This window comes from Leucoraja erinacea, unplaced genomic scaffold (genome assembly GCF_028641065.1).
Source record: "Leucoraja erinacea ecotype New England unplaced genomic scaffold, Leri_hhj_1 Leri_930S, whole genome shotgun sequence".
NCBI lineage: Eukaryota > Metazoa > Chordata > Chondrichthyes > Rajiformes > Rajidae > Leucoraja > Leucoraja erinaceus.
In genome coordinates, this window is record NW_026576873.1 from 48,061 (window position 1) to 57,678 (window position 9,618).

Genomic DNA, 9,618 nt, shown 5'->3' on the forward strand with positions numbered 1-9,618 from the left:
CAGAGAAAGGTTGAATAAGTTAGGTCTTTATTCTCTGGAGCGCAGAAGGTTAAGGGGGAACTTGATAGAGAGGTCTTTAAAATGATGAGAGGGATAGACAGAGTTGATGTGGATCAGCTTTTCCCTTTGAGAATAGGGAATATTCAAACAAGAGGACATGACTTCAGAATTAAGGGACAGAAGTTTAGGGGTAGCATGAGGGGGAACTTCTTTACTCAGAGAGTGGTAGCGGTGTGGAATGAGCTTCCAGTGGAAGTGGTGGAGGCAGGTTCGTTGGTATCATTTAAAAATAAATTGGATAGGCATATGGATGAGAAGGGAATGAAAGGTTATGGTATGAGTGCAGGCAGGTGGGACTAAGGGAAATAAAGTTGTTCGGCACAAACTTGTAGGACTGTTTCCGTGCTGTAATTGTTATATGGTTATATGGTTATATGGTTAAAGTACAAAATGAATTAAAGGTTGTACAGTCTATTTGTACATTTCTTATCAAAGTCCACTCTTTACTGATTGGTAAAGTTACAAATCAAGTGTAACATGATCTGTAATAAATGCCAGGACTTTACATTCAGATCCTGCAGTAACAATGGTAATGATAATAATGGTACTTTGGCGGTCTCAAGAACGACAACTGAGTTTACAAACAAATTTTTATTCAGAAAATCACTTCTCAGTTTACAGGCTCTCACGACACGTCTGGCCACAACGGTGGTCAGCACTGAACTAACGTGCGAAAGCAAAACGGCGCGAAAACAAGCAGCCCCTCCCGAGTCACGTGACCGCGGCTTATGAACGCTGGGTTCGATACCTGCGTGCGCCAGTAGGCGCCGCTACATGCCCCCCATCCCCGCTATGTACGGAAACGCACGGGTAACCGGACGGTCAGACCGGAACGCGTAGTCCAAGGTCGCGGGGCGAGCGTAATATTCAGGTCTAGCAAAACAGAACCGGAGGGATGCGACAAACGCGAATGAGGAACGGGCATAACAGAGGGGACCGGTGAAACATAACTGGGGATAACAGGTGCAGAGGACGGCAAAACGGCCGGCGGATGCCCTCTACGCCGCGGAGTGGCCACAGCCACCGGGCTATCCTCATCGACGTAGGCTGCCTTAAGGCGGCTCACGGAGACAAACTTCTCCCTGCCACCCATGTCCAACGTGAACGTCGAGGTACCAGTCCTCAGCACCCTGTATGGACCTTCGTACACCCGCTGTAACGGCGAGCGGTGAACATCCCTACGAAGGAAAACATAAGCACAATCCCGTAACATAGTAGGCACATGCACCGCGGACGACCCGCGCTCGCGAAGGTCAGCTAGTACCACTGAAGCCGGGACCTCCTGATCCCGGGGGACGGGCAGAAAATCCCCAGGTACCCGCAAAACTGAGCTGTAAACAAGCTCGGTCGAGGAGGCGTTGAGGTCTTCCTTAGGCATAGTTCTGATGCCCAGGAGACCCCAAGGCAACTGGTCGACCCAATCGGGGCCGGTGAGCCAGACTTTCAATGCCGACTTGAGATGCCTGTGAAACGCTCAACCAAACCGTTGGACTCCGGGTGATACGCGGTGGTCTGGTGCAGCTTCGCGCCGTACAGCTGCGCCATACCACACCACATGGAGGACGTGAATTGGGCCCCACGATCAGTAGTGATATTGGAAAGGGACCCCTGAAACGAGCGATCCAATGTGAGACGATGGCCCGCGCGCAAGCTTCAGCGGAGGTATCCTTTAACGGTATGATGAAGCCGAATTTTAGTTAAAAATATTAAATTGGTTTCTGGGCTAGCTTACAGCTTATATTTAGTGTCAAATTAGGCTTTCCTCAGGTTGCGGGGTGTGTGAGATAACATTGTCTCCCAAGTGTAGGAGCTAGAGAGATATCTTTGAAAGTAAGATGCCATAAACCAAATTACCAATGTTTATGGGGGAGGAGGTGATAGAGGAAGAGAGACATAGGTGGTCACATCTTTGTAAACAGATGGTCTATGTTTATGAGGGACCAAGTGACAAAGAAGATATACGATGTTTTTAGTATATCTTGTACCATGTAAAAAAAAAGGTTTGATGTGATGCATTCTGTGGAAACCTTTTCCAGTACTTCTGACCATGACTAATGTCTGTGGAATGTGATAAGGGGACAAAAAAACCTATTTAAAGCAATGTAATTCTGTTGTTCGGGGAAGAGGACTGGGGACAGTTGAGTGTCTACATTGGTCACTTAGCTGGAATCCTCGCTCCCTTCCATCGGCCGATGTTAAGTAAAGTTTTGAACTGGTCTACCAAAACAGTTTGTGTGGTGTCTGTTTATTAAGAAGCGAACCTGGTTTAGTAGTTAAGATAAGTAGCTTTTTCATTGGCGTAGTTATGCAGGCCTCGCTGGGACCACATCAACGGCTGACTGTGCAAGAGGTTGCGGAGGTTGCCGGGATTGGAAGGGAGATAACTGAGCTCTATCGGTCCCCTTGTAAGACCGACTCCCTAGAAACTCCCGGTCACATCTGTGATCCTTCATCAGAAATTGAATTGGTTCCCTGCCGAGGTTCTTAGCAACAGACAAAGGTAAGACCAGTTGGGGTTTATGTGGGGTTTTTTTTTAAAGAAGGGATTGTGTATGTATTTTTAAGACGGAATTGTGTATGTATTTTTAAGAAAGGTCTTATGTATATTGTTAAGAAGGACGTGAGTGGTTCCTCTTTCTGTCTATCTCTCTTTGTTTTCTTTTTTTCTCTCTCTACTAAGGGCTCATCAGCCTTGTTGAGATATCCGTGATTTGTCGGGTTGAGATACGGGGGTTGAGGTGTGTGTCTGGCTTGTTGAGACATCCGAAGAGTTGTCGGGTTGAGAAATAAGTGACGTTGTATATTACAGTATTAAGAAGTCTGCCAAGTTGAAAAGAAACTGGGGTCTCGGTTAGAGGGTCTGCTTCGTTGAGACACTTGGGTCGTATATTAAGGAATTAAGGAATTAAAAAAAGTCAGCCAAGTTGAGAAACTGGGGTCTCATTTAGTGGGTCGGCCTGGTTGATATATTTGGAACGATTCGGAATTAAGAAGTCTGTTTTCTCTCTCTCTCTTTCTATCTATCTATGGGGAATGCTCTGGAAACCAGTCCTATATATGTGTTATTTGAATCCTAAGTATAATAAGAAATTTAGAATGTTAAGTTACAAGTTGACCAAATGGTTGGGGGATGAAGCCTGGCCAGTAGGGGGCACATGGAATGTTGAGACAATTAAATAAGCAGAGGTGTTGCTATGGGAAAGGAAGACAGGAACCCACTAGAAAGCTGATTTAAATTAGACTTTAGTTTACAGCAATTGAACAATTAAATTCCTTCCATTTGGCTTATAAATTGATGTAAATGAGATTTAAAGATCATGTTTTATTGTGAATTATTTGTGAATATAATTTGGACACTTAGGCTATTTAAAAATGTTAATCATTTATTAAGAAATGGATAGATGTTTAGATCTCGTAATTGAAGTTTGAAATTAGCTACAATTGGGTAACTAACTAATTATATGTTTTAATTTCAGGTCATCCAAGTAAGATTATTTTATATTTGTGTCAGAATGGTTCAATCTATGATAACTGAAAATTTCATTCAGTTCTCTTAATTTTTAAGAAGGTTATGGGCTTTTGACGGTCCATGATCACAGTTTTTTTGTTATGTCCATAGAAAATCAATAGGGAACAAGATGCTAATTTCCGAGTATGAAAATGGCCATAATTTTTTTATTACTTGAGATATGAAAGTGAATTAGGTGTCAAATTAAACTTATTGTTATGCTTTATCTGATGGGATAAATTGCAGATTTGATTTTTTTTTTTAAATCTCACAGTTTTGTAACATTGCTAGATAGAGTTAAGAAACAAGGATAGCACTAGGAAAGGATGGAAATTATTGCAACTAGAATGCCAGTGGGCAGAGGAACAAGAGAATAGAATTAAAAGACAGACAGGAGGTGAGAAACAGGTGATGGTTCGTAAAAAATAAACCCAGTACTGGTAAATCCTCTGGAGGAGACTTCATGTCTGGCACGACGACCCTATTTGGTAATGAAAATGAGGAGGAGTTAGATAATCTTGTGAGATGTCCACCTCCCTATGCCCTACCAGTAGCAATGGCATCTTTACCTGGGACAGTTCCATCAGTAACATCCCTATAACTTGAAGTTCTGACCTTACAAAGCTCTCCAGGATTGGGAGCACGGGAATGCCTTTCTGTGTGTAATTTGTTTAAGGCATTGATGCTACCAGAACAGCTGGTCATTATTAAATGTACTGCACACACTGGTGCTGGGGACCCTATAGCAAAAGGCAATGGGTTGCTGATAGTGTATCCAAGCAAGCAGCCTGTACATCCAAATGCGTGGTGACATCTAGTAAACAGATGCTAGCAAATAGAACGGTCCTGCCAGATATGAGGGAGGTATGTACATTACAGAGGGACGCCTCTTGTATATAATAATAACTATGGAAACAAGTGGGCTGTGCCATTGATTCAGCACACCCCGCTTGGACAAGTTGGTGTATAACGATACATTTTTACCCGTCTTACCCATGCTGGTAAGGAGGGAATGATAGGATAACAAAGGAAATGTGGTGGCACTGCATATTAGGAATGGCAACTTTATTCATTTGCATGGGGTTGCCGACCTGTGTAAAAAGTTACATGCTTGAGTTGTTTTACTGTTCATGTTTTAAACTATCTGTTATGTTTAAACTATTTAAATAGTTGTTATTTGAATATATTTGATTCCTTTTTAATGCCTTTGGCAACAAAAAAAAAGCCTTCAAAATGTCATTGAGGGTGAGTCTGTAGAACACTCTGCCTGGCAATTCCTGCAGTAGGTAGGTTGTTCAACCTTGTGAGAGACTACTCAGTCTGTCCTGGGGTTCTGGTAAAAGTAAGTCTGGATGGATAACGTCTCTCGGTAGTGAGTCTCAGTTGTAGGCAAGGTCCAAGATGAACAAATTTGGTTATCTCTATGTCGAAGGTAACAGATTAAGAATGATGAGAATGACTTGGATTGGAATTGCTCCTACTTTAGCAACACGTTGTATTTGTTAAACTATTAAATAGAGGATTGATTTTGGTGATACCAGTACTATATTCAAGAACAAGTGGTTGGGAGATGTTTACACGATATGTATTGGGAATATGACAACATGTTTGAAGGGACTAACTGAGAAGTATTACATATAAGCAAAATAAGTAAAAAAGATGAGAAGGAAGGGATATTGAATGATTTTGTGTTTTAAAAAAAAAAAAATTTAAAATCAGGAGAAAATGCAGATTTAGTTCTGTGGGCAAGGTGAGCTTGTAGGAGCATATCCGGAGAATTATGTGTCTTTAGCTCTCTGGCATTGAGGAAAATGATATATACATATGTTATTAATCACAAAGCTATCCAGGGGCTTTTGTTTGTGCTTGAGTTGAGGCTGGTAAAGGATGGGAAAGCAGTTTAAGGAGATAATGCCAAGGGCCCAGTGTTATAAATATTGCGTAGTAATTTTAGATTTATTTAGTAGGTGGAGTGAAGCTCTACCAACCACTGTTAATAAGGAAAAATGTGCACATTTTAATATCTGACAGCAATTCACTGTGTACACCACCCACAGGTATCTGGGATGGTGGAAAGAGTCAATGGGGATTGCAAAACAAAATTACCCAGGAGGTAAATCCTTTTTCTGACAAGCAACTCTGTTATAAAAAATTGGGGACTAATTGCCAGGTTATTTCCAGTCTCAGCTGATAGAATCCTTGTTATGTCCCAAACTAGGCAATTGAATCAATGTGGATTCCCAGCCTGAAAGTATATTTCGGGTTTATATATAAGTACTGATGAGGGATGGAGTAGGATGAAGGGCTTTGGATTTCTGGCATTGTGGCTATTTCCAGGGACCTTTCTACAGATCGGAAAGGTTGTACCCCAGCAGCACAGGAACATTATCCCCACAGAGGTTTGCCAGTGCTGTTGGGAGAATTTAAACTAGCTTGGCAGGGGGATGGGAACAAAAGGAAATTTAAGAAGGAAAGTTGGAAAATAAAGATTAGACAACTGGAAAGCAAAATAAATAGGCAGTGGAAACAAAAACAAGTAGTAAATTAGGTTGGAGTATATAAAAATGAGGAAAAATAAGGCAATGTACTTAATTGCGTACGGCATTGCAATAAGGTAGATAAATTAACAGCACAAATAAAATGTAAATGCAATAGTAAAACACAAAGTGCTGGAGTAACTCAACGGGACAGGCAGCATCTGTGGAGGAAATCGATAGAGGATTTGGGCCTACTTTTCTCTAATAGAAATTGTGTAAGGAAAAATTAAATAAAGGCAAAAGAATCAACAAATTTTGTCAAGGGTTTGGCAGTACATTAAATCTCTTTGTGGACATTTTGTTGGGAATTCATCCCCTCTGCAATGTGGAAATGTAGTGTATTCATTAAGTACAACATAATTAAAAAATAGATGCAGATATGGATAAATAGAAAAAGCATGAAGTACTATCATCTACATATATAGGATCGACAAAATGAATGATCAGTTATAGGTGAAGGACAAATTTGTAGAATATATATACAAGGGTTTTCATAAATGTGAAGGTAAGGATGGAGCTAATGAAATGCTTATTGTTGAATTGAGTATTGTACACTAAGGGGATTGATTAATAGTCTTGTTTTAAAGACACTTTTAGGGAAAATTCCACATAGGATGGTGGAATTTTACATTGAGTTTGATGTGGGTTAATACAAAATTGGACTCTCAAATCGAAATAAAAGGATTTATGAAGTTATGAGCAGTGGGATGGCTGACAAGCCACATTAGAAAGCTTGATGATGGATATGCAATGGCTATCATTCAAATAAATGATTTATATAATTCCTCTAAAGCATCAAAACCCAAGAAATGTGATTTGTTTTTGAATGCCAGGAGAAAATAAAGGAAGAGGCTTATAGTATTGCTAGGAATAGCAGTAGGCCTAAAATTGTGTGTTTTAGAACAATCAAATGAGAACTAAGAAATTAAAAAAAAAAGAAAAAGGGAAAGTAAATTACAAAGAGACGTCTTTGAAAATGAAATATTATATACTGCTGGTAAAACAATGTTTTTGTATATGTACTGCTTGTAAAACAATGTTTTTGTATGTGGAATGTGGGAAATTCGAAGCAATGAGCAAAGTTGTGTGTCACTTTAAATAGTTTGTCCTTTAAAATGCAAATCTACAAAGTTTATGGTGTGTCCGTTAAGAAACAGGCATGAATGGGGTGCGGTTGGTTATAAATCTTTTGAACCAAGTTTAAAAAAAAGACTCATCCCGATTAAAGTGTTAAATGAGATTGGAAATGTCAAAATTACAGAGAAAAGAAAATGTATTATTGATTACTGATTCTGAATGAGTTCTTTTGGAAAAGATTGTTTTGATATGATAACAGAGGTTGTCTTTTAAAATGCTAATGAAGCAAGATTACTGTTTTCAAGCAAACAAAAAGATGTTGAAGCATGTGCTTTGTGAGTGAAATGAAGTTAGATGAAAAATTATCTTGTGACTTAAAAAAGGAGGTTTGAGGGAACTAACAATGAGGGATAAAAGGTGAGAAGATAAAGTAGATTGGGGAAGAGAACATATTTGGAGAATTGAATATTTAGGTGGGGAGAGCCTCTTCGGATATAATCGGATTAAAGACTAAATTCACAGGGAAGTGTTAAGAAGGAAAATGGAGGATCAAAGGGGGACAAAAGTGCTGGTGAAACTAAGCTGGTGGACAAGATTTACAACTTTTTATTGCCCCTGAAGAGTGGGGGGGAAGCCACCAACAGGCCCTGGGCAATTAACTAATTATGTATGGTCGGCAATTAACCCATGTCTTGCCAGATCTACATTCCCAGGTTGGAGGAGCTTTGCTGGGAGCCATAAAAGCTATACGATGGGGGTGCTGGGACAAGAAGAAATTGAAACTGTATTGAAAAGAAACAACCAAGTGTTGCTAACAACATGAACTGCTGTAAAGATGAAAGATCATCATCGCTGGATACATTTGATTGACTGTGAACAGTTTGTGGAAACAAGGACGATGGGCTATTGATGCTTCCTTTATTCTGGGGTGGCCCAGCCCACATGGACTGAACTTTCTTCAGAATGGCAAACTTGCGGACTAACCTACATTTAAAGGATGGTACACACCTCCTTTTAAACAAGATTGAAGTCAAACATGACAAGCACAGCAAAGATACCCTGACTACAGACAGTAAGAGGTCTGCAAAGGCCAGTTAAATCTACCTGTTTTTGCCACAACCAAGGCACTGGTGTATTTTAAGGAAACAGTATATTTGTGACAGGGCATTGTTATGTTGCAAATGCAGTGTCACACAAGAGAAGCATGAACCAGTTACACCAGCACATGGGGAATTCCAAATGAAGCCGAATAAAGGCTGAGCAATTTTTATGATCCTTTTCCTGTCCTATGGTAGTATCTTAGTGTCACGTCCGGGGGAGGTTGGTGGCCATTTAAAATGTTTGGAGGGACTTGTGAAACGATTGTCCACTATGAATTGATTGGGTTACTAGTGTACTATTAATTTGTCTGATGAGATGCTTGTGGTCTTTCGTATGTACTCAGCAAGGACTGTAGTTGTTATCAAAATTTTGATAAAAGGATGGAATGATGAAGCCGAATTTTAGTTAAAAATATTAAATTGGTTTCTGGGCTAGCTTACAGCTTATATTTAGTGTCAAATTAGGCTTTCCTCAGGTTGCGGGGTGTGTGAGATAACATTGTCTCCCAAGTGAAGGAGCTAGAGAGATATCTTTGAAAGTAAGATGCCATAAACCAAATTACCAATGTTTATGGGGGAGGAGGTGATAGAGGAAGAGAGACATAGGTGGTCACATCTTTGTAAACAGATGGTCTATGTTTATGAGGGACCAAGTGACAAAGAAGATTTATACGATGTTTTTAGTATATCTTGTACCATGTAAAAAAAAAGGTTTGATGTGATGCATTCTGTGGAAACCTTTTCCAGTACTTCTGACCATGACTAATGTCTGTGGAATGTGATAAGGGGACAAAAAAACCTATTTAAAGCAATGTAATTCTGTTGTTCGGGGAAGAGGACTGGGGACAGTTGAGTGTCTACATTGGTCACTTAGCTGGAATCCTCGCTCCCTTCCATCGGCCGATGTTAAGTAAAGTTTTGAACTGGTCTACCAAAACAGTTTGTGTGGTGTCTGTTTATTAAGAAGCGAACCTGGTTTAAGTAGTTAAGATAAGTAGCTTTTTCAGGTATTGCCTCCGCCCACCTGCTAAACCTGTCCACGATAGTCAGGGACCCACCAGGTCGACATGGATGTGCAGGAACCTGCCGTCTGGAACAGCGAAATCCTGCACGGGCGGGCGCACATGAATCTGTACCTTGGAAGTCTAGCATGGGATGCAAGAACGGGCCCATGCTGCGACATGCTTCCATAACCCATGCCAGACGAACTTGGCCGTGACCAAGGCAGAGGTGACGCGAATGGACCGGTGTGCTAGGCTGTGGATAGTGTCGAAAATCCGACGCCTCCAAGCAACCGGGACAATGGGACGGGCTTTGCCCATGGAGACATCACAAA

General features: G+C 40.7%; 1 long non-coding RNA gene across 1 annotated transcript; it reads left to right on the forward strand.

Annotated features, from left to right (window-relative positions):
- The first annotated feature begins 1,740 nt into the window (after positions 1-1,740).
- Positions 1,741-9,219, forward strand: LOC129695071 (uncharacterized). Its single transcript, XR_008723105.1, has 2 exons — positions 1,741-2,560; positions 7,882-9,219. It is a non-coding gene; the product is annotated as an uncharacterized LOC129695071 (long non-coding RNA).
- The last annotated feature ends 399 nt before the right edge of the window (positions 9,220-9,618 follow it).